The 25,888-nt window shown below is 45.9% G+C and overlaps 1 protein-coding gene and 1 non-coding gene across 2 annotated transcripts in view; both read left to right on the top strand.

Annotated features, from left to right (window-relative positions):
* The window catches only part of SDK1 (sidekick cell adhesion molecule 1), a 936,924-nt gene that overhangs the window by 474,540 nt on the left and 436,496 nt on the right, over positions 1-25,888 (top strand). The gene's annotated exons all lie outside the window — the stretch shown is intronic.
* TRNAA-GGC (transfer RNA alanine (anticodon GGC)) lies at positions 13,727-13,798 on the top strand. The gene has a single exon. It is a non-coding gene; the product is annotated as a tRNA-Ala (tRNA).

The following is a 25,888-nucleotide window of genomic DNA, read 5'->3' as shown; positions in this document are numbered from 1 at the left end:
AATGCCTTCCTTCCATAGGAAATAATGAAGGATAGGGGCACCTTCTTTTGGGGCTCATAGAATTGGACCCCCTGGTCCAATCGTTTTGAAACTTGGGGGATATTTTGGGGAGAGGCACTAGATGCTGTACTGAAAATTTGGTGCCTCTACCTCAAAAAACAGCCGCCCCCAGAGCCCCAGATATGTGCGGATCAATTCTCCATTATTTTCTATGGGAATAAATCTCTATAGGGAATAATAGAGTTCCCAGCAGACATTTCCCTCCCCTCCCCCCGCTTTCTGACGACCCTGAAGCGGGGGGAGGGTCTCCAAACCGGGGGATCCCCTGCCCTCACCTGGGGATTGGCAACCCTAGACTTCAATGAGTCCACCCTCCATTTTCTGTGGCCATTTTTTCTGTGGTCTGGAAATCAGTTCTAACTCTAGGAGGTCTCCAGGCCCCTGACAAATGTAATTGCAAGATCATCATCATGGCTTCTGCGCAGTCCAATGTTGGGCTGCACAGAAGACCACTCAATGAACAACAGTTACAAGTAATTGTGATGGTGTTAAATATGTATTAGGTGCCACATTGTTCGTTTAGCCTAGGGTAGGGGTGACCAAACTTCCTTAATGTAAGAGACTCATGGAATAAATGTCAGATGTTCAGGGCTTTTTTTTTTTGGTAGCAGGAACTCCTTTGCATACTAGGCCACATACCCCCGATGTAGCCAATCCTCCAGAAGCTTACAGGGCTCTTAGTGCAGGGCCTACCATAAGCTCTAGGAGGATTGGCTACATCAAGGGATGTGGCCTAATATACAAGGGAGTTCCAAAAAAAGTCCTGCAGATGTTTGAGAGCTTCATAATAATAATAATAATAATACTTTTTATTTATTTATATCCTGCCCTCCCCGCTGAAGCAGGCTCAGGGCGGCTCACAATATTCAATATTGTATTCAATATAATACAATAAAATCATATAATTCAATAAATACTACATTATAAAACCATCGTTTAAGTCAACATTCCAATTCCAATTAACATTTATGGTGCTAAATTTCAGGTTTTTAATAAATTGATGGTGGAATACAACAGCAGCGAATCTATCATTAACTCAGCATTCAGCGAAGGCCATCTTAAAAAGAGTAGTCTTGCAGCCCCTGCGGAATTGCTCAAGACTCCGCAGGGCCCGCACTTCATCCGGAGCTGTGATAGAGAAGGCCCGTTCCCTTGTGTTCTTCAATTTGGCCTTCCTCGGCCCAGGGATGTTCAGCTGGTTCTTTTCCACTGACCTCAGTGCTCTCTGGGGTTCGTATGGGGAGAGATGGTCCCTCAGGTAGGCAACATCTGATGTTCATGTCTTGTGACTCTCAAACATTTGCCGTTCATATCTTGTGGCTCTCAAACATCTGATGTTTATTCTATGTGGCTCTTCAGTTAAACAAGTTTGGCCACCCCTGATCTATACTAAGGCTTAAATACCTGCAAGGAAGGAAGGAAGGAAGGAAGGAAGGAAGGAAGGAAGGAAGGAAGGAAGGAAGGAAGGAAGGAAGGAAGGAAATAGATGGGGAGAGAGGGTGGAAAGAAAGCAACTTTAACTTTAAATGCATTCTCCAAGTCTCTAGCTGGCTTGACTTGGAGAAGTAATTTAAAGAGACAAATGCCTTTTCCAAGCTGGGCAATGGGGGTTTCGAGAGCCACACAATATGTGTGAAAGAGCCACATGTGGCTCCTGAGCCGCAGTTTGACCACCCCTGGCTTAGGGGTTCTCAAACTTTTTGAGCTTGGAGGCACTCAATGAATCTGCATAGTTTCAAAATGGCTGCCACAAAATGGTTGCCATGGGAGGCAGAGCCAGCCAAAGGGTGATTGCTATAGCTTGATGTCAGTCACACAGTGAAGATTCTTGTGCTGTGGTGGCAGCTGCTGCCAAAGCAACATTTTTAAAAAATCTCCAATAGGCAATCAGAAACCTAAAAACACTTGGTGGGCACCAGAAAATCTTTCAGTGAGCACCATGTTAGGAACCACCAGGGCTTTTTTGGGTTTTTTTTTAAAAAAAGCCTAGTGTGAACTCATTTGCAGATTAGGCCACACCCCGTGGCATCACCATTGGTTCACAAAGGGCTTTTTTCTGGGAAAAGGCCAGCGGGAACTCTTTTGTATGGCCAGCCAAGCCAGCCAGAACTGTGTTCCTGCGCGTTCCTGCTCAAAAAAGAAAGTTCTGGGGCCCACTTGTTTAGCCTTATACTTAACGTAGTGTGCCATCAGTATTCACCCTATTCTAAGAACTGAGATTTCTCTGAGTTCTAGGAGCTGCTCTCTTTGCCATTCTGCTTTCATCCCTGTCCCTTGAGGCTCTCTCTCTCTCTCCTTCAGCATTTGCCCCTGTGCTACAAGACCCCCCCTCCCCTCAGTCCCTCTAAAAGCCTTTTTCAGCTAGCCCTTTCCATCTTTTTTCCCCCTCCCTGCCTTGCCAAATCAGGATGCTGTGGAGGTAAAGAATCCCGCTCCTCCAGCCTGCCTGATTTATGCCGGGCTTTGCTTGCCGAGAAGCCTTTGCAAGGGGGCAGGCAGGGAGGGAGGCCAGCAAGCAAGCTCACGGGGAGTGTTCAGCGGAAAGGTCAGTTCATTTCTCGGAGGTTCCTCTGTAGCTATCTAACAAATGAAGTAGAAACAAATATTACTAAGATCCCCGTGGCACTCAATTTATCTGCCAAGGCAGGAAGGGTGCATGATGAGGCTTTTTAAATGGGGGGGGGGGGGGATCTCGAACCATAAGTTGAATATATGGAAAAGAAGCATGCAGCGTTGGAGATAAGATGCTAGAAAAGGAGACTTAATGGGAAAAGAAAAGAATCGCTGCTTCAGGAGATTTACGGCTGCAATTCTCCCCCAGTGAAAATAGGAATTGTTAGCCTATATCCCCCCCCCCCCATGCACACACTTACACAAAGCAAAGAGCTTGAGGAAATGGGGTTTCTCTATAAGCTAATAGGACAAGTACAGAACTCCTCGGAGGAGCTGTATCAGGGTAAATAATGGAGGACTTCCTGGCAACCCTTCTCTTATCTTGGGTTGTGATGCGGGTTTTCATCACCCCATGTGGTTGTGTGTTCCTTCTAAGGGAAGTAGTTAAGATTTCTGGCTGGCAAGAAAGGCTGGCTGGAATGCAGGAGGCCGAGTAAGCTGGAAAAATGTGAAGAAACATAGGGAAGAAAAGAGGAGGAAGAAGTGGATGAAGAGGAAGAAGAAATTGGATTTATATCCCACCCTCCGCTCTGAATCTTAGAGTCTCAGAGCAGCTTACAATCTCCTTTACCTTCCCATCCCCACAACAGACACCCTGTGAGGTAGGTGTAGCAGAGAGAGCTCTTCCAGAAGCTGCCCTTTCAAGGACAGCTCTGTGAGAGCTATGGCTGACCCAAGGCTATTCCAGCAGCTGCAAGTGGAGGAGTGAGGAATCAAACCTGGTTCTCCCAAATAAGAGTCCGCACATTTAACTACTGCAATGTACAGCAAACTGGAGAGGGGGAAGAACCAAAGGTTCAGTCTTGCTAAGTTAGGTAGAGTGATCACTGAGGTGTAAAACAAGTATGTAAGAGGTCTGTGTTTGGTCAAGAACACTGAGCTGATGATGATAACTGAATGGATGGGAGATGCCTGTAGGGTTGACAACCTTCAGGTAGTTGCTGGAGATAACTTCACCTGGAGAAAATGGCCACATTGGAATTGGATTCTATGGCTTTAGGCTCCTCCCCTCCCCCAACCCTGCCCTCCTTAGGCTCCACCTCCCAAATCTCCATGTATTTCCCAAGCCAGAGTCTGGTGACCCTAAATGTCGGAATCCCTAGGGTGCCCACCACAAAGCCCTGTGACTTGTGTGGTTACTTGAGGGGAAGTGCTTACATGATGAGGTGGAGCTACTTGAAGCTAACTAATGAATTCCAATGTACGGGCATAAAGTTCTGTGTCTACTGAAACGTTGTTTTTAAGAAGACGTTAAAGGTGTCAAGCATAGGCTATTGCTAGGGTTCCAGGGTGTTGTAATGTTAGGCCTGAGAGGAGACCTACATTCAGCTCTCTCCTCAATCAGGGCTTTGGGTAGGTCTGCCTGAAGAAATTTGCTTCCTGACCCCAAAGTGGTGATAGGCATTTCCTGGAGCATGTAAGAAAGGGCCATGAGAACTAAGTATGCCATACTAAAGTTTCAAAAAATATATTAAAAATGTACACTGTGGCATAGAGTTGCCACATCCCTCCTGGCGGCTTGGGCGGGATAGGGTTGCCACATCCAGGTTGGGAAACTCCTGGAAATTTGTGGATGGAGCCTGGGGAGCACTGGGGACCTCGGGGGGATGGATTGCTATAAAGTCTACCCTACAAGACATCCATTTCCTGCAGGAGAACTGATCTCTGTAGTCTGGACACGAGCTGAAATTCTGGGGGATCCCCAAGTCCCACCTGGAGGCTGGCATCCCTTCTGCTGCAAGCGCCTGGGAATGTGGGATTAAAATATGGGAGAAAGATTAATACATGTCAACCCAGGGCAGTAAAGACCATGTTAGGCCATGTTGTGGTTAGTTCTTCCGAGTCCCAAAATGAGATTACTTCAAAAGCTGCTGGACTGGCCAAGCTTGAAAGACCATTGGAATTTGGGTATGGTTGCTGACCTCCAGGTGTTATCTGGCGATCTCCTGGGATTATAACTAACAACAAAGATCTGTCCACCTGGAGAAAATGACCGCTCTGGGAGGCGGACTTGGCACTGTACCCCATTGAAGTTCCTCCCCTCCACAAAACCCCACCTTCCTCAGGCACCACCCCCATAATCTCCAGGTATTTCCCAACCTGGAGCTGGCAACATACAATGGGGGTCACTCTGAGTTATCCTGAATCGCCTTGTGTGAGTCTGCCCTCCCCACAATCCTGCCTTTGCCACTATGATGATTTATTCTTTTAATAAATACGTTCTCTTTCATTTCCCCCTAGAATATGAGTACTCTTGACTTTCCAATTTCGTTCAAAGGCCAGATTTGCTGCTCGGAGTAGCCTTTTGGCAGCAACGCAGCCTCCTTTTCTTTGGCGGGTTGTTTACGGGTCAGGATTTTGTTGATCAAATGGGCCTGTTGTGGATGGGCAAGTGAGAGACAAACGGTCTCAAATTGTGCCGTTGACACACTCCACGGCCTCTCTCCTCTCTTAGCCAGCTGCACGGAGGCAGGCAGCGGCAGCATTCCCCCCCCCCCCGCCCAAATGAAAAATTTCCCAACGTTTCAAATTATTAGAGCACTTGCTGGTTTGCAGTTTGAAGCTTTTCCGCCTACCCCTTTCTCGCTCCCAATAAAACCACCAGAGGCTTTGAAACGCACAGCTCAGGTTATTCTGCGGTGGATTAAACTCTGGTTTGCCATCAACATGAAATACGGGAAATTACCATAGGCTCCGGAACTGCGCTTTTAAGCAATTCTCTTTGTGCAAGCTAAATCTTCCACTGTGAGTATTATTTTATTACAGGATTTTAAAGAAGAGCCCAGAGCCGGTTCTCAGAAGAGAATGTTTGGAAGGTGGAAGGCTTATGCAACCGTGGCGCTTAAGCCAATTGGGGAATGTTTGGGGTGTGCAATGGTATTAAAGATTTCCCCCCCCCCCCCCAGTGAACTTTCTTAAGCTAAGGAAATACTTGCTTGGTTCTTCCCAAATATCACATCAAGCTTCCAAAACATCCCCCCTCTGTTTTTCAATGTAAGCAAGTTTCCAGGAGTTCATCTATAATAGCTGTACAAGTTGGAGAAGGAGGAGTATTTAAGGGAGATGGAGGGCATATCCCTGTTCTCAAATACAGGAGATCTGTTAGGAGTTTTTTATATATATATATATATATATATATATATATATATATATATATATATATATATATATATATATATATGTGTGTGTGTGTGTGTGTGTGTGTGTGTGTGTGTGTATGTATGTATATATATATACAACCTGCTTTGCTTAGAAGGGGGTAAATTTTCATCAGAAGGACCCAACCCTTTTCCGTGTAAGCAAGCTGAATATCTAGTTTATTATGGGAATGGGAAGGGAGCTAAATAAGGTTGCCACCCCCAGGTGGTGGATGGAGATCTCCTGGGGTTACAGCTGATCTCCAAGTCACAGAAATTAGTTCAGCTGGAGAAAACAGCTGCTTTGGAAGGTGGACTCTGTGGCACCGTGTCACACTGAAGCCCCTCCCCTCGCCAAACCCCAGCTTCCTCAGGCTCCACCCCTCCAGGTATTTCCCAACACCCATCTGGCAACCCTAGAGCTTGGAGGGTTGTAGTCAGCTGGACTCAGCTGTAATGGGAACCAACACTCCCTCTAAGTGGTGGAGTTTTGTAAGCAAAAATTCTACTTCGTGAGCTACTGGCATTAAAGTTGTGTGAGCTATTGCATAAATTAGACTGTTTTCGCACACAGCTTACCTCGCAGTCACAATCCTGTTCCCTCCGCAGCATCTGTCGAATTTCCCACCATCTGCGCCAGAGTTACAGGAAGTGCCGCGGCTTTTGCATAGCAAACGTAAACTGGGTTTTAGTGGTTTACATTTGCTACGCAAAAGCTGCGGCACTTCCTGTAACTTCCGCACAGATGGTGGGAAATCTGACCAGACGCTGCGGAGGGAACAGGATTGTGACTGCAAGGTGAGCTGTGTAGGAAAACGGTCTTAGTTTACTCTGGGGCCATCCTTCCTGAGCTGAGACAAAAATGTGTGAGCCGGAGGCTAAGAAACTGTGAGCTAACTCACACCAACTCAGCTTAGAGGGAACACTGCTGGGAACCATGGTCTCGGTATGGGAGTAGCCATGTCCATGTTTTCAATTGTATCAATGCCACCTGCATAGGAAAACATCCCAACGGATTGTTCAAGGTAGGCTGTGTGTGTGTAGATTTTCTGCCTTGGACACCACAATGCAGTGGACCAGCCATGCCTGGCACGACAGTATAGGACAGCAAGATATTTGCAGCAGAGCTTTCAGCACATTTTATGGGCTCTCTGAGGCTCCAATTCCACCCCACCCCTTTTCCCTTGAAACAAAACGTTGGAGAGGGAAACAGAAAGAAAAGAATTCAGGAGGAGGACAATTTGCCTACCTGTTTACAAAAGGCGCCATACAGAGGATGATCAAAGAGAATCGCTGCGGCTTCAACCTTGGAGGTGTTTTATCCCAGCCTCTAACAGGAGACCGGAGGAAATTGCGCCACTGAGAACATGACAATAATAATCAGAAAGACAGTGATCAAATACCGCTGCTAATATCTGGGCATGCAAGAACTAAACGCTGTGCAAAAAATTTATCTACGGCAGCAGCCATCTTTCCCTTTGCAGCTGGGAAGTTCTGAAAGGGGTTAGAGCCATTTACGCCAGGCGTGCTGTGCATCCCCCTTGAAAATAAGCAGGGTCAAGGGAGCTGGTAGAGAGAGCAGATTTCTAGCAAAGCAGCCAAGAAGAACCTGGTAATCATTTTTGTTTTGGCTTCCTAATAATCATTTTATGCAAGGGATGTGCTGAAATGTGAGGAAATGGCTTCAGTTTCCATGCAATCTTTGTGTTTTCTTCAAGCCCAAATGAAAACAAATTACTGTAGTGTCTTTGCTGTAGATAGGCTAAGGGAGTGAAAAGTCCACAGCTGTATGGATGCATGCACACAGTTGAGGTGCATGGATTTTTATATATATATATATATGAAAAAATGAAAGGTCCCCTGTGCAAGCACCAGTCGTTTCCGACTCTCGGGTGACGTTGCTTTCACAGTGTTTTCATGGCAGACTTTTTTTCTTACAGGGTGGTTTGCCGTTGCCTTCCCCAGTCATCTGTACCTATGAAACTAGGTATAATTGGCATATTGATAGCTGTGTAACATGTGGCACTTTTCAGTCTCCACTGCCAATCACATGGGATTGAGAAACTGAATAAAGAATCTCACCCCCCTCAAAAAAGCACATGTCAATTAAAACTAGGAAAGAGCAAGGGTTCAGTAGCACCTTAAAGACTAACAAAATTTGCAGTAGGGTATGAGCTTTTTTGAGTCACTGCTCACTGCTGTGACTCATAAAAACTCATACCCTGCAACAAAATTTATTAGTCTTGAAGGTCCTACCGGACTCTTGCTCTTTTCTACTGCTACAGGCAGGCTAACACGGCAACGCATCTTGGCTGATTAAAACTGTAAGGGGTAAATGGAAATGCCAGTTGAAGTGGAGGGGAAGTCATTCAGTACGCTTGTATATCAAGATCTGTTTGGTTAAAAGGAGGCGCCTGTGTGATAGGAGGACTGAGGATTCCATTCTGAATCAGAAGGCAGGACCATGAAGGCACGTGGATAGCAGGAAATGGTATTTATAAGCCAAAGAGAGCAGCCACTTTTAGGGAAGAAGAAGAAGACGAAGACTGTAGATTTATACCCGGCCCTTCTCTCTGAATCAGAGACTCAGAGCGGCTTACAATCTCCTATATCTTCTCCCACCACAACAGACACCCTGTGAGGTGGGTGGGGCTAAGAGGGCTCTCACAGCAGCTGCCCTTTCAAGGACAACCTCTGCCAGAGCTATGGCTGACCCAAGGCCATTCCAGCAGATGCAAGTGGAGGAGTGGGAAATGAAATCCAGTTCTCCCAGATAAGAGTCCGCACACTCAACCATTACACCAAACCAGTACAGCAAAATGGAAAGTTGTTGAAACAGTGCAGATTTAGATGTGATGCTGGCCCATCTGTGAACCCATCTCTCCAGCTTCCAGTTTGGATCTGAGCTGTGGTGTGGAAAGAAGAGTTTCATGGACTGAAAACTACTCCCCTTTTCATATTATTATCATGTATGGAAAGGAAGAGAAAGATTGACACAGGGTGTCTGTCTTGTTCCCCTTTCTGGGCTAATAAAGGCATGGCGAAAGGGGGTCAGTTCCAGCCTTTGTGAACCACGTGCGGGACGAGGGTTGCACCCGCTTTCTCAATGCCCCGCAGTCTTTTTTTGAGTCAGGCGTTCTCCTTGGAAAAAGCTGAAATCTGCTCATGTGTCACATCTATTTTTAGCATTACAACTAGAGTAAGGAGATAGTTTCAGAGGTTAGCCATGTGGGCATGCAGTAGAATGGTTCAATCTGAGTCCAGTAGCATCAGAGAGACCAACAAGATTTTCGGGATACGAGCTTTCCAAAGTTCTTGGAGTAAACAGGAATGGGCATGAATCTGCCAACGAACTAAAGTTCACCACAAATTTTGGCCATTTTGTGTTTTGCGAAGCGATGTTTGTGAATTGAAGAACTGCCGCGAACCTCCATGAATATTGATGCGGTTCGTGGTGTTTCACGAAGAGCGGAAATTTCCGCCATTCGTGAAAAACAGCTATGCTGCACTTTACATGGCTCAAAGCCATTTATTCCCTTGCATTCTGTCCCCCACAAAAAAGCCATTTGAACCAAACAGCTGAGCAGTCCTCCCATAAAAAGCTGGGGAGAGCAGAAAGCAGCGGTTTGAACTTTAAATGACTCGCAAACCGATGCAAGTGGTTTGAGCCATTGTATCGGTTTGCGAGCATATAAATTGGTGGGTCATGGTCATGGTCATGAACCAAACTCCAAAAATGCAGCTCATGATCATTCCTACTCATAAAAGCTTATTATCTGAAAATCGTATTGGTCTCTATGGTGCTGCTGGAGTCATAGAGAAACAGATGCCCAGTGTATTAGGGCTGACCATTCTGTAACAGGTAGATGATTTGGGTCATCTGAAGGCAGAGAGGACAAGACCAAGGAAAGCTTCCCTGATCCGGATAGCCCAGGCAAAAGCCCGATCTTGGAAGCTAAGCAGGGTCGACTCTGGTGAGTACTTGGATGGGAGACCGCCTTGAAATACCAAGTTGGGAGGGCAGGGGCAGGCTTTATTCAACCACATCTCCGAATATCCTACAGGCTCCCAGTAAGGGTCAGTCACAAGAGGTCAACATGACTTCCAGGTGCAGGTAGGGTTGCCAGCCTCCATGTGGTGCCTGGAGATGTCCCAGTTTTACAACTGATCTCTACCTGGCAGAAATCAGCTCCCCTGGAGAAAATGGCTGCTTTAAAGGGTAGACTCTATGGCCTTGTACCATACTGAGGGTTCTCCCCTTCCGAAACCCCATCTTCTACTAGTTCCACCCCAAAAATCTCCAGGTATTTTCCAACACAGACCTGGCAGCCCTAGGCGCAGGTACACACACACGCACACAAAATAATAATACAGAATTTTTTTTAAAAAGTCTAAAGGAAGCCATTATGGGGTCAGGCAGCGTTATGAATCCAGTGATCTGGAGAGCCAGTTTGGTGTAGTGGTTAAGTGCGCAAACTCTTATCTGGGAGAACTGGGGTTGATTCCCCACTCCTCCACTTGCAGCTGCTGGAATGGCCTTGGGTCAGCCATAGTTCTCGTAGGAGTTGTCCTTGAAAGGACAGCTGCTGTAAGAGCTCTCTTAGCCACACCAACCTCACAGGGTGTCTGTTGTGGGGGAGGAAGGTAAAGGAGATTGTGAGCCGCTCTGAGACTCTGAGATTCAGAGTATAGGGCGGGGTATAAATCCAATATCATCATCTTCCTCTGGGATCCAGTGATTCCTACAACCAGGAGAATTGTTTGCTATGATGCCAGTTTCTTAATCTGAACTTGTTGCAATCTTTCTCCAATCATTAGTGCATTGGGTACCTGATATGTGCCCCAGGTGTTTTCAGATCAGTGGCTCACTCTGTCAGCAGAACTAAAAGAAGGGCATGAAAAGATTTATTTGTGGTAGTGCCATCTGGGGACTCTCCCATAACTGCTACCATTGCCCAGTGAAATTCTGGACTGTTTCTCATTAGAAAGAAGTAGGGAAGACTAAATTAGATCGGCTTATGAGCTAGTGCTATGGAAGTGAGTCATTATGCTTATGGGTGTTGTTGTGCCAATGATACATTATGGATATGAACTATGTGGCTTTTGAGAATCTTCAAATAAGGATTAAAGAAATAGCAGGAGCTGATGAGTTATTGTTTTATTAGTCTTGCAAGTGACACAAGCCCTTTCTGTGATGGAAACTCAGCACCATTGGCAGTGAAACACCTGATTACAAATTTCCTCCCAGAGTCCTGGCTGTGAACACTCATAGATTAAACGAGACAGGTCTGTTTCTCGTTTTACTTCATCTCTGCCATTTTTGGCTCTTGGGGCCATCGGCTGTACATTCCCAAAGATTTAGAGGAGGAGTGAAAAACTATACTGTGAAGAAGAGCTGCTGGAAGATTGCTGGCTACCAGAAAAGGAAGGCCTTTGTGAACTTTTGTCCAATTACAAATTATCCCAATCGACTTTATTACCTGGGAGATCAAAGCTGGTTTGTGTCTTGGATGCAAGAAACATGAATTGTGCCTGCTCAAGCTCTTTAATGTTTCTCATTTGCTGTTTTGTGGCTAATGCCTAAGCAACAACAACGACAACAAACCCACACTACTTTTGTGTGACTTCTGTGAAAATCTGCAAATCAATGGCATTTTGTGTTACGGTATTTTCCAGGGCTGATTAAATTTAATGTAGCTGTAGTTCAAAATCCCCTAGAAGTCCTTTAGGCTCACCTTAATTCGTCCCCACAAAAGTTCGCTGCGTATAAGTGTTCTGGATTTCCTGGTGTTAGATTTCACTATATACTTGACTTATACCTCGGCTGCATGTCTCGAGTTGGTCATTTGGGTGTTCCAGGAGAGACGGACTACTGAGACTTTATAGGGCTTTCCACATTGCAGAGACAGTCCGTACAATTTGGACTATTATTATACTTGCATAGGTGCCTTTGAGCACTCACAGAATATTTATTGAGTGTACTTGGATGCATGTGTGCCCCCTCATTTATTGTTTGGTGCCTGTGCACATCATTTTTGTGATGCATAGCATGTTTAGTGCCCGTGCACAATTTGTGACTTGGTTGTTTGTGCTGCTGGCTACTATTGACGGTAGTAATGACTTTGAATATATATAAGCTGAAACGAGTTAGATTTTTAAAAAGGCAAAATTAACAGGCTCTTGATTAAAATCCAGTTGTTTTATTATATGTTACACAGTTGCACTAGTTTATTTATGTGACAGGTCTTGTGCTTGGCGTTTTCATCCCTAGTCAACAACCTGGGGATTGGCAGCTCTAAGGTACAGCCTTGTTCCATCCTATGCAGAGTTATTCTGGAGGAAGGAAGGAAGGAAGGAAGGAAGGAAGGAAGGAAGGAAGGAAGGAAGGAAGGAAGGAAGGAAGGAAGGAAGGAAGGAAGGAAGGAGGGAGGGAGGGAGGGAAGGAAGGAAGGAAGGAAGGAAGGAAGGAAGGAAGGAAGGAAGGAAGGAAGGAAGGAAGGAAGGAAGGAAGGAAGGAAGGAAGGAAGGAAGGAAGGAAGGAAGGAAGGAAGGAAGGAAGGAAGGAAGGAAGGAAAATAGATGGAGGGAGGAAGAGATGTAAAACTGGCTGACAAGGTGGTGGCTTTGATAGCCACGCAATATGTGTTAAAGAGCCACATGTGGCTCCTGAGCCGCAGTTTGGCCACCTCAGTCTAGTTTAAACCCATTGATTTCAATGGACAGACTCAGTAACTTTGCATAGGATTACTCTGCAATACTTAATGTGTGGACAAATAGCTGCTGAGCAATCAAGAACTCACCACCAGAGCCATTAAGATTTCTTATAATTTGGAGTTTTCCTTTTGAATGCCAATGAATAACATTAGCATTTACTTGAATGCAGGTTTCGCTATCTGAAAAGTACTTGATTTTTGCCTCCCGGATCACTCGTATATTTTGATGGGGAAATTGCAAGCTGTTTGCTAATGCTGATTATAGGGGCGGGGGGGGGGGGAGGATTCGCTTTCAAGTCTACCAGTGAAAATCATTACAATGTTCGCAACAAAAACATAGATGCTTCCATCTGCTTTTGTTTTTTTTTTAAAAAAAATCCTGTTATCAAGCTATATTCTAATTAGACAAAAAGTTTTTTAATTAATATTTCTCCCCCCCCCCCCCCCGAGTACATTGGAAAGGTTGTTAATCTCTTGGAAAGATGTGGTGCATTCAATTAAGGCCCTGGCACATGCTTGAAGATGGCGCACACAGTTTGTTTGCAGTACGAACAGCGCTCTGCATTCAAATCATGTTTTTAGTTTGATCTTGCAAGGAAAGAGAGCAAGATAAGGCTTAGGGGAACACGATGGTGTCTTCCGATTTCAGGGGCTGTTGACGCATTGTGGCCTTCCACCAGCAGCTCAAAGAGCATCAAAGAGCAGAGTGGAAACGGGACTATAAAAGGAGCAGGACAAAGTCTTCTGAAACTGGGCTGTTCACTCTTGGTATGGACAGTGTCTGTGGACATGGAGCACGCTCTAAAGCATATACCGTGTGCTTTGAGAGAGTAACATGTAGACAGGAGTTTGCAGAGTATATTTTTAACCTTTGTGGTCTAGGGAATATTTATAAAACAGGTCAAATTTTGTTAAATTGTTCTCTTACCTGTTTATTACATGCTTTGGTATGTAATAAATTTAAGCACAGGTGCCTTTGAGCACTCACCTCATTCCTGCTAAATGAGGCTGTGGCTCAGTGGTAGAGCATCTGCTTGGTAAGCAGAAGGTCCCAGGTTCAACCCCCGGCATCTCCAACTGAAAAAGGGTCCAGGCAAAATAGGTGTGAAAAACCTCAGCTTGAGACCCTGGAGAGCCATGAATGGGGCTGTGGCTCAGTGGTAGAGCATCTGCTTGGCATGCAGAAGGTCCCAGGTTCAATCCCTGGCATCTCCAGTTGAAAGGACCACACAGGAGGAGATGGGAAAGACCTCTGCCCGAGACCCTGTAGAGCTGCTTGCCAGTCTGAGTAGACAGTACTGACCTTGATGAACCAAGAGTCTTGTATATCCCATGAGCAAAGTGTAATCTCTCTCTGTCTCATTCTCTCTCTCTGCACAGGAAAGCTCATACCTTGAATAAAACTTTGTTGGTCTTAAAGGCGCCACTAGACTCAGACTTTGTTCTTTGACCACTTATGCTTCAGCCACGTGGCCCAATGTCAAGGGTCCTTCCTAGGAATAACTGTTACCTGCTGGGTCCAACATGGGCCTCAGCCCACAATAATTGACCAGATGGCCTCGCCCTCTTAGTTCCTGATTTCTAAAATAGCTTCCTCTAACACCCTCCTCTTCCATAAGTAGGACTACGAGGTCCGACTCAGGAAATATCTGGGGACTTTGGGGGTGGAGCCGGGAGATTTTGGGAATGGAGCCAGGAGCAAGGCTGTGACAAGCACAGTTGAAATCCAAAAGGAGCTCTGACCATTGCATTTAAAGAGACCACACTCCTTTTAAATGCCTTCTTTCCATGGAAAATAATGGAGGATGGGGCACTTTCTTTGGGGGCTCATAGATTTGGACCCCCTGGTCCAATCTTTTTTGAAACTTGGGGGGGGGGGCTTTTTTCAGGTGGGGCAACAGATACTACTGATGAAAAATTGGTGCCTCTACCTCAAAAAATAGCTCCCCTCCCAGATACCCATGTATTGATTCTCATTATACCATATGGGGACCAGTCTCCATAGGGTTTTAAGAGCTCCGTGGCACAGAGTGTTACAGCTGCAGTACTGCAGTCCTAAGCTCTGCTCACAACCTGAGTTCGATCCCCGGCGGAAGCTGGGTTTTCAGGTAGCAGGCTCAAGGTTGACTCAGCCTTTTATCCTTCTGAGGTTGGTAAAATGAGTACCCAGCTTGCTGGGGGGGGGAAAGCATAGATGACAAGGCAATGGCAAGCGACCCCGTAAAAAGTCTGCCATGAAAACGTGAAAGCAACATCACCCCCGAGTCGGAAACGACTGGTGCTTGCACAGGGGACCTTCCTTTTCCTCCATAGCGTATTATGGAGTGCTCAGCAGGTATTTCCTCCCCACCCCTGCCTTTAGATAACCCTGAAGTGGGTAGGGTGGCAGGCCTCCAAACCAAAGGATCCCCTGTCCCCAGCTGGAGATTGGCAACCCTATCTATAAGGCTGGTTTTCCACAGGTTTGCGGAAGCCGAAGAACGATAAACCCTTTTGCTGTGTTCTTCCTTGGCATACTCTGACAACTTTGCAGTTGCACTGTGTTAAGCCACGGTATTGTTCTGGTGCACCTGTATTTTCTCCTGAATTTCATTACCCTACTAATCAGGTCTGTGTTGGAAAAGCCAGCGAAATGATTAAACCGTAGGCCAATGGAAATGAATACAACTAATTCCTTAGTCTTAGCCCAGCTCAAGTATGCATGTAGTATGGATTGAGTGTGCGCTTTGACAAGCCAGGGTCTATTACTTCCATGTTCCTTAATGGCTTTTCCCCGCCCCTGTCTTACTGAAAGTTGCTTCCGTGGGTCTCAGATAATCTTGCTCATCTGAGCCTTTCTGATGTTTTCCTTCCTTCTGTGCACGCTTGTTTTGATCAGCGGTGAATCGGCGATGGGGAAGACTCTCCAGTAAATTGCAAGACTGGGCATGTGTTAAGCCATCAGTGGTGGTCCTCGTCAGTGCTCCGGGCTGGGAAATAGCTGGAGATTTGGGGTACAGAGCTTGGGGAGGGCAGGGCTAGGAGAAGGAGAAACCTCATTTCTGATAATGTCCTGGAGCAGGGGTGGCCAACGGTAGCTGATGGGAGTTGTAGGCAAAAAACATCTGGAGAACTACCATTGGCCACCCCTGCCCTAGCGAGCCAGTTTGATGCAGTGGTGAAGTGTGCGGACTCTTATCTGGGAGAACAAGTTTTAATTCCCCACTCCTCCACTTGCAGCTGCTGGAGTGGCCTTGGATCAGCCATAGCTCTCGCAGAGTTGTCTCTGAAAGGGCAGCTGCGGTGAGAGCTCTCTCAGCCCCACCCTCTTTCTGTTGTGGGGAAAGAAGATAAAGCAGACCGTAAGCCACTCCGAGACTCCGATTCAGAGAGAAGGGCAGGGTATAAATCTGCATCCTTCTTCTAGAGCCTACCCTCCAAAGTATCCATTTTCTCCAGGGGAACTGGTCTTGGGAGTTCGGAAGTCAATTGTAATAGCAGGAGATCACCAAGTACCACCTGGAGGCTGACATCCCTATCAGTGCCCCCAGTTTCCTACCTTTCTACTTGGTTATCTGTCCCTATCACCCCATGTTTTTGCAGAGATGGTACCAGCATAACAAAGAGCACAGCTGTGCTTCAGCGGTTCCAGTCCTCCTAGTTTCAGCCTGCCCCGATCACGGTTTGTCCAATGGGATCTGCAATGGGCTGTGAAGTCCGCATGGTTGGTTTCCCAAAGTAAGCGCAGGCACAGCCTGGAAGCTTCACGGATTATTTGTTTTCACCTTAAACATCTCCCAGCTACAACAGGGGAGAGGAGAATTATGTTGAGTCTGGGGTCTCTGGGGGTGGGGGGTGGGATGATGCCAACTTTTCTGGGTCCCTAGGAACACTGGGAAAGATGGGAATGAAAGAAGGAAATCAATAAGTAACAGCTGCAGACGTCCTGTAGGCAGAATGGGGGTGGCTTTTGTTTCCTTTGCTAACAACTATAAATAAATCATTAATTTAAGTATGGGTTCAAAGCCAGAAAGTCAAATGTTTAAATATATTTTTAACAAATTGTTTGTTGTGTGCAAGCGTATTTTCTCCTCTCTCAGTATAAGAAACGTGTGTGCGTGCGCATGTGCAAGTATTATTGCCGTTTGCACAAGCACGCAGATAGCCTTCATGCTGGGTGTGTGCAAATTGCCTTTTCTCTTTCCTCCCTTAAACCCATCAAACTGAATTTATACTACATGTAAACCTGTCCCTATGTCTAGTCCATAGCTCAGGGATCCGTAAGGTTGCCAGTCCCCAGTGGTGGCTCCCCCAGTTTCGTTTTTAACAATTTATTAATAACATATGGTTACAATAATTAATTGTCTCTTTTCTATACTAACCCATATGATATTTCAACCTCCCCTCCCTCCAATATTTGACTTCCCTGAAGTTATAAATTTAAATTCAATTATAAAGGTACCGCTAACCAATCAAAGTTCAATATTTTTCTTCTCTCATTAATACTAAAAAATTGTCCAATGTCTTTTTACATTCCATTCTTTCTCCATATATCCTTTAAATTTCTTCCACTCCTTTTTTGAATATATCTAAATCATAGTCTCTTAAAGTTTTAGTTAATAGTGGCTCCCCCAGTTTCAAGGGCTTCTCCCAACCACAGACCAGTTGACTGGCAGGGGAAACCCTACCTCTAATTACATCACGTGGAAGTGACATCATCACATTGGGGATGCTCTGGTTTTGGGGCAAAACTCTATGGTTTAAGCTCATTTTACCATAGAGTCTACCCAAAACTAGAGCGTCCCTCATGCGGTGATGTCACTTGATATCATCATGTCAGAGACATTGCATGGTATCCCCACGTACCCCTTGAATGCCCTCCAGATCCCCCTGCCAGAGCAACAAGAGGACCTGGCAACCCTAGGAGTCCCCAACCTTTTTGAGCCTGTGGGCACATTTGGAATTCTAACAAGGCATGGTGGGTGCAGCAACAGAACGGCTGCCGCAACAAGTGGAGCCAGCCACAAAAGTATTGCCGCAGCTTAACTTTAGTAACACAGCGAAGAAGCTTGTGCTGTGGTGACTCCTGCTGCCAAAACAATATTTTTTTTTTAAAAAAAAAAATCTATACTGTCAATTTAATCTCCAGTAGTCAATCAGAAGCTTCACTATGCAAAAATCCCAGGGCTTTTTTTTTTTTTAGCAGGAAGGCACAGGAAGGGAGTTCCAGCTGGCTTGGTGTCAGGGGGTGTGGCCTAATATGTAAATGAGTTCCTACTGGGCTTTTTCTACAGAAAAGCCCTTTGCGAAACAAGGGTCATGCCAGGGGGTGTGGCCTAATATGCAAATGAGTTCTTGCTGGGCCTTTTCTACCAAAAAAAAAGTCCTGAAAAATCCTACTTGGCCCACCCACTTCTTAAAAATAGTTGGTGAGCACTAGAAAAGGTGTCAACAGTTACCCGTGGCTCCCCCAGACAACTTGTTGGAGACCTCTGCCATAGCTGGCGGGTCAATTTCTGTAATAATTAAAAAGTTCAGCTAACTGTGCAGGTGCCAAGAGGAGAGCGATTCTATTCTCCACGAGTGGGTCACTTGAGCGGCCTGACGAGGGCCTCGGGGGACAGACATCCTTTTCAGTGACTGAGAATTTCTAGTTTGCAAACAGCCCCAGTACAAACATTGAGCAAAAATGGGGTTGCCATCTCTGGGTTGCAAAATTCCTGGAAATCTGGGGGTGGAGAGTAGGGTTTGAGGGAGGAAGGAACCCCAGGGGCATGTAGTGCCCTAGAGGCCACCCCACAAAGGAGCCATTTCCTCCAGGGGAACTTATCTCTGCAGTCTGGAGACCAGTTGTAATTCTGGATGATTTCCTGGCCTCAGCTGACAATTGGCAACCCTAGAGGGTGCAACGCGGCAGTTACAAATGTGGCTCTCTGGCTGAGGCATGATTGTGGGGTACAAGCAATGATGGTGCGGTTTTGCTCCGCAACCACAGGATATGCTAACGGAACAGCAAACTTTAATATAAAAGCCTCCCTCCTGGTGAGAGGCAAAGGACACGCATGGGAACAGCAAGTTCAGTCAAGGCTGGTCCAGCCAGAAATCCTGTCTGCACTGAAATTCTCGACATTCCTGATTTTATAACGCCTCAAAATTCTGTCTCTAACCTGCCCTGATACTTGAAAATGATTGTATTAAACCTGTTCTGCAAGACGCAGCCTTTTTGACCTGAGATCAAACAAGAGATTAGAACTCAAATCCAATTTTTTTTTACATATATCACAGTATTTTTAGTAAAACATAATTTATAATAAAAATGGGGGGATTTTTTATTGATTGTGCGGCTGCCTGAAGATTACTGGGATTCTACTGTGTGCAATAAACTCTCCCTAGTTATATTTCTTTGGATTCCCCAAATAGCTCACAGATTTATTGAACTCTTATTTTTTTTGTTAAAGACGGAAGGTTTGAGAGAGAATAAATAATCTCCATGTTTGTCGCTTTTACTATCAGTTTCCATATTTTATTCTGTATATTCTCAGGGCTCTGTTAAAATTTCCTTTGAATGTAACAGCTCAGAAACTCTGCTGCTGTACAGAATATATAGTGTCAGATTCCAAACCGTTACACTAAATGATTTTTTTTTAACACTGTGATTGCAGTATAATATTCAAGCATCACTGCGTCTTTTGTTATAAACGCATTTCTCTCTCTTTTTTTTGGGGGGGGGGGGTGTTATTATGTCAGTGAGGAAATGGGCTAGTCTCAATAAATGGAAACACGCAAAAGTACTGCTGGTACATCCAAATCCCCTTTAATGGCCCATAAATCAACAGGGACCATGGTAATTTTAAATGAGAGGTTACCATAGTGATATTATAGCCTCTGTGTATCCAGAAGTGCTGTTTCTCAGATCCCATAGTACAAGGCACAACTTCTCACAAAGAGATCAAAAGACTGGATTTCCTACAGTTTCGTTGGTTTTACCCTTCGTCAGTCTTCTCTCAGTGCTGTTTTAACTGGAGCCACAGTACAATGAATTCAATCACAGATCAACGCGTACATGCTCAAGTCTCTGCTACTGGCTCTGCTACTGGAGAGTTAAAGCAGCATTGAGAGAAAACTGATGAAGGGTAAAAAAAACGAAACCGTAGGAAATCCAGGAAATATGGTCTTTTGATCTCTTTGTGAGAAGTCGTGCAGAACGACGCTCCTGTCTCCATCCAGATTGCAAACTGTGAGAAGCGGCTGAAGGTGGTGGCTCTGAGACGTGACTTTAGAAAACAGTCTGGGGGAGTGTCGTGTGGGTGTTTGTTCTATTATTTTGCTGTATGGACTTATTATAAAGTGTGCACTAAATATTTGGTTACACACTTTTTGTGTGAGAGTGATAATCCAACTGATGAGGTTTTGAAGGACATATTGTGCTTAATACACCGGTACCCATGCTATTGTATATTTTCTCCAGGGGAGTTGATCTCTGCCAGTGGGAGATCAGTTGTGAAAGCAAGGGATCTCCAGGCCCCACTCTGAAGCTGGCAACCCTAAGGCACCCCAGTCAGCAGCTAAAAGAAAAATACTTTGCTTACAACTCAATTATGCATCGGTTGTTGATTTACTTAGTCTAGCTATATTTTGGGTGACCAGCTCTGTGTTGGGAAATACCTGGAGATTTGAAAGGTGGAACCAAGGAGGGCCAGGTTTGGGGAAGACTGCATCAGAAGAAGTGTGTGCGCACATGAAAGCTCATACCCAGAATTAAACTTTATTGGTCTTAAAGGTGCCCCTGGCCTCAAACTTCCAACAGACTACTTATCAGTGAATCTGTGCGAGAAATAGGGTTGCCAAGTCCAATTCCAGAAATATCTGGGGACTTTGGGGGTGGAGCCAGGAGACTTTGGGGGTGGAGCCAGGAGACATTGGGGGCGGAGCCAGGAGCAAGGGTGCGACAAGCATAATTGAACTCCAAGGGAGTTCTGGCCATCACATTGAAAGGGACAGCACACCTTTTTAGATGCCTTCCTTCCATAGGAAATAATGAAGGATAGGGGCACCTTCTTTGGGGGCTCATAGAATTGGACCCCCTGGTCCAATCGTTTTGAAACTTGGGGGGTATTTTGAGAAGAGGCACTAGATGCTATACTGAAAATTTGGTGCCTCTACCTCAAAACGCAGCCCCCCTAGATCCCCTGATATCCGTGGATCAATTCCCCATTATTCCCTAAAACTGCCGGAGTTCTAGAGCTGTGGGGGCTGTGGGGGTGGGGCTTCCCCCGCCGGCTAGCTGGCTGGGGGGCGGGGGAAAACTTGTAAAACCAGGAGAACCCCTGCTGGGACCTGGGGATTGGGAAGCCTAGTGAGAAAGTCTTATCGAAAGGCGATCATACAGAAACACGAAAATGCAAGTTGAACTTTTGTCCTAGCATTTGTTCTGAATTATTTCCCATTTGCTCTGCTTGAAATGGCACACACACAATGACTCAATACCACAAAAGTTCAGAAACAAACACAAATAAATAAGCAATTTTTTAAAAAGCCCCTGAAACTTCACGGATTGATTCTTAACATTCTGTTTAGCTTTTAATTACCCAACAGACAGTAATAGCTCCTTTGGAGCAGTAATGTTTTATCACATCAGTTTTCCTGCTGGAAATGCGCAGCTAAAAAAATCATTATGAATCATGATATTATTGGAAGAGTTTGCTGCTTCTGTATGGAGGCAGGATGTTCTCCCCCTCCCATTCTAAGACTTGTTAAAAAAGCTTTTATAAATAGCCAAAGCAATTATATAGCAGTTATCAAGCAACTTAAAACCTTTGCTTCTGATCCAAGATCACCTAAGATGAAGAAGTCTGATTCCACACACACGCCGTCCCCTGGTGGACAGTTTTCTCCTCTCTCTTGCCCTGTTCACAACTTATGTATCTCCCCCCCACCCTCCCAATATGCTGTCCTTTTTACTTCTCATTTTTATGAAGTCACTCACTAAGATCACAAAATACTGCAGACCCAGGAACAAACAGAGAAGCCTTCGGAGAATTGAGAAAATGGACAGCGAGCCAAAACAACAGAAGGAGAGGAAAGCAGAAGAAGGAGGGGAGGGAGAGATTAATTCAAAGCATTAACTACAGCAGATGAGCTGACTTGGACACTAATTACATTAAGACAGGATGGAAAGGAGACAAGAATGTAAGAAGGAAAAGCCAGATGAGGCTTAATTGAAATCACAGCCTAAAAATAACAAGGAAGGTACCGGGGGTGGGATATATGGAAGTGCAGAGGTTTAGTTAAGGAAGAGCGTTTCCCCCCGCACACATCAGCTTGTGCGCTTGGCATCTACTGTGGGATGCCAATCCAAGAAGCGAAAAGCAAAACGCTGGACTGGAGCAATGCTCCACTGACAAGAGTTTCCCCGGCGCATTCGCAGTCAATTACTGTAGCATTTTAAATTGCATTGCTTCCAAATGCTTTCGAGAGCCTTCCTAGTACCCAGCTTCCCCACGTAGTCACAGAGGGCACCTTCACGTTGCTGCGCCGGTTTCTCATTTCCGTAATGTGCGGCTGCCAGCCTGATGAACAGGCCTGCTGGGATCATGGGTCCTCCCAGGTGTCTATTTCAAGTGCACTAAGAGCCACCAGTAAAAATACAAATCTCTGTGTATGTGTGTGTGTGTGTGTATAACACTTTACTCAAGACCACCTCAGGAGAAAAGACACGTGGTATGAACAGCTTTTAAAAACAAGTGCTTTCCTGATGTTTTAGCGTTTTGAACCATTTTAAGCACGCTAATTGCCCTAGTGCGAATGCGTCCCAATTGGTAAAGAAGAAATCCTCCCAGTTCTGTTATTTCCCCCCCCCCCCCCGCCCGCCCAGGTGAAGGTGTGTGAGTGCATGGATTCATAATTATGTTGCTGGAATACCTCTCTGACCATTTTGCGGCCTTTCCCCACCACCTCTCTCCAGTCCACCTTCGTGTTTTTTCCCCCGCAAGGTTGATGTAATGCTGTAAGCGGGATGCGTTTTTCGGTAGAGCTGTTGTTGGCAATTAAAATACAGCGACAACAGTATATCTTGTGGTTGCAACAGCACTACGACAGCAATTTGAATAAACAGTCAAAATCTATAATGGATTATGCAATCACAGGATCACAATGACATTAGACGGAAGTTCTCTCTCTCGGCTTGACTTCGCGAACGAAGATTTAAGAAGGGTGCAGTAGTCCACGTCTGCTGCAGGCTCACTGATGGCCGACAAGACCAATGCGGGACAGGCAGATCCAGCCACAGTGGCTGCAGGGATTTGGGGTTGGTGCTGTAGCAGTGCGATTCTTCCTCAATCTCCTTTTGTCCTCAAGACCAGCTATGCGTGCGTTCTCAAAGGAAGAGACAGCCTGGTGGATGGTGTGCCTCCATGCTTTGCGATCTGAGGCTAGGTCAGTCCACTGGTGATGGTTAATGCAACAGATACCAAGGGATTTCTTCAAGGAGTCCTTGTACCTCTTCTTTGGTGCCCCTCTATTTCGATGGCCGGTGGAAAGTTCGCCATACAGAGCAATCTTGGGAAGGCGGTGGTTTTCCATCCTAGAAATATGCCCTGCCCAGCGCAGCTGCGTCTTCAACAGCAGTGCCTCGTTGCTTGTAACCTCCGCCCTCTTGAGGACTTCAGTGTTGGTCACAAAGTCACTCCAGTGGATGTTGAGGATGGTGCGAAGGCAGCGCTGATGAAAGCGCTCAAGGAGTCGCAGGTGATGACGGTATAAAACCCACGATTCGGAGCCGTAGATGAGGGTTGTCATCACAACCACTTTGTAAACATTGATCTTTGTGCCTTTTTTCAGATGCTTGTTGCTCCACACTCTTTTGTGCAGTCGGCCAAATGCACGGTTTGCCTTTGCCAGCCTGTTGTCAATCTCCTTGTCGATCTTGGCATCTGAGGAGATGATGCACCCCAGGTAGCTGAACTGCTGGACTGTCTTCAGAATTGATTCACCCACAGTGATGCAGGGAGGGTGATAATCTCCCTGGGGTACAGGCTGGTGGAGAACTTCTGTCTTCTTCAGACTAACTTCTAGGCCGAATAGCTTGGCAGAAGTTCTACTCAACATATAAACCTCTCAGAAACAAAGAAACAAGGTTCTTCCATCCAGTACTCTTTATATATACATCACGCAACACTAGAAGTCCATTAATCGCCCTTAGGAATCTTTCCTTATTGGGTACTATAGAAAGTCCATTAACATCAGATAGGAATCTTCCTTTTTAATGCTGACGTGTTTCCTAGATAATTTCTGCATTTCGAAGAGGAACCTTCTTCTAAGCAGCTTCCATAGTCAGCAGCTCTGCAGTAAAGTCAGGCCACAGGAAAAGCCTGTAGTTCAGTGGCATTTAACAGGGACAGTTCTGGGTTCAATTCTTAGAATTTCCAGATAAAAGGGCCCCAAAGCTGGGAAAGATCTTTGCCTTGGAGAGCTGCCCCCAATTAATGCTAATGCTGAATGACTGACGCACACTGCAATCCTAAACAGACTTCTACTCTTCTAAACCCATTGACTACAATGGGTTTAGAGTCAAAGCGATGGTATTCCCAGTAGTAATGTATGGCTGTGAGAGCTGGACCATAAGGAAGGCCGAGCGCAGAAGAATCGATGCTTTTGAGCTGTGGCGCTGGGGAAGATTCTTGAGAGTCCCCTGGACTGCAAGAAGATCCAATCAGTCAGTCCTAAGGGAAATCAACCCAGACTGTTCCCTGGAAGGTCAGATGCTGAAGCTGAAGCTCAAATACTTGGGCCACCAAATGAGAAGGGAGCACTCACTGGAGAAGATCCTGATGCTGGGAAAGACAGAAGGCAAAAGAAAAAGGGGACAGCAAAAGATGAGATGGCTGGACAGTGTTACTGATGTAACAAACATGAATTTGAGCAGACTTCGGAGGATGGTGGAAGACAGGAAGGCCTGGCGTAACTTGGCCCATGGGGTCGCAAGAGTTAGACTCAACTGTGCGACTGAACAAGAACAAAAACTCTGTTTAGGATTGCACTGTCAAAGGGAAACGCTTCACTGCTCCTTGTGGAATATCTTTGTGGAATATGTCTAGAAGGCGCTGCTAACAGTTTACCATAGCAGTTGTGAACCTGGCCAACTAGCAGATAGGAAACCTCCTAAAATCCCCCAAGGTATGCAGCTCCCATCAACTTGAAGGAAGAACGTAGTATTGTACTCTGAACGCAAACACAGCTCTTTCGTTCCTTTGCAAACTAGCTGCAGGAAGAGGATTCAAACATTAAGATTAGGATGTTCTGAGCAGTTAATTTTAAAAAGACTTCATACCGTTGGCATTTTATAGCACAACAAAGTTTTAGGAAGTGATCTGAGAATGCAAAAAAGGAAAAAGAAATTAATTCATTGGCTTTGTTTTCTGCTTCAGTCAAGGAATAGGGCCCCTTCAGCAATGAGTCAGAGAAAGAGAAACAATACCAGCAAGCAAGCCTATACCCACAGGAAGACAGATGGGGCCCTCCTTTGAATTCTCAGATGTGTGGGTTTTTCCCCTAAGTAAGCCTCTAGGCCTTTTTATTGCTGAGATATAATGTGAAATGTGCTGGAATGCTGAAGGGGGGGGGGGAGTAGGGTTGCCAGGTATGGCTTAGAAAATGTCTGGGGACTTTGGGGGTGGAGCCAGGGACGGTGCATGGGAGTAGGCAGGGAGTAGGTGGGGCAGAGCGCTCCTCCTACCCTGTCTTGAAGGCAGGATCGGAGGAGTGCTTTCCTCCTGCAGTAAGCTCAGCACACTGTTTTAGCAGTGCCGGTCGCTTTCCGGTTGAAAGCGGTGCCTTTGGAAGGCACCGCTTGACCGCTTTCAACCTGAAAGCGACCGGCACCGCTAAAACAGCGCACTGATCTTACTGCAGGGGGAAAGCGGTGGCACGGCAGCACTGTTGTGCACCACCTGTCGCTCTCTCATCCCTGCCGCCCTGCACAATGATGTTATTTTTGTTGGTGTTATAGTGCTGTGTGCAAAGTGCACACGCATGATATGAGCTCCACAGAGGGAGCTTGGGGGGGGGCACAGGGGGCTGCCTAGAGCAGCAGAACTCCCAGCGCTGGGCCTGGAGACATTGGGGGTGGAGGCAGGAGCAAGGGTGTGACAAGCATGATTGAACTCCCAAGGGAGTTCTGGCCATCACATTGAAAGGGGCCACATGCCTGTTAAATGTCTTCCTTCCATTTGGAAATAATGAAGGATAGGAGCACCTTCTTTGGGGGCTCATAGAATAGGACCCCCAGGTCCAATCTTTTTGAAGCTTGGGAAGGGGTGTTTTGAGGAG

The sequence above is a fragment of the Heteronotia binoei genome, chromosome 20 (assembly GCF_032191835.1).
Source record: "Heteronotia binoei isolate CCM8104 ecotype False Entrance Well chromosome 20, APGP_CSIRO_Hbin_v1, whole genome shotgun sequence".
NCBI classification, from domain to species: domain Eukaryota; kingdom Metazoa; phylum Chordata; class Lepidosauria; order Squamata; family Gekkonidae; genus Heteronotia; species Heteronotia binoei.
This window is presented reverse-complemented; position numbering and strand designations above follow the sequence as displayed.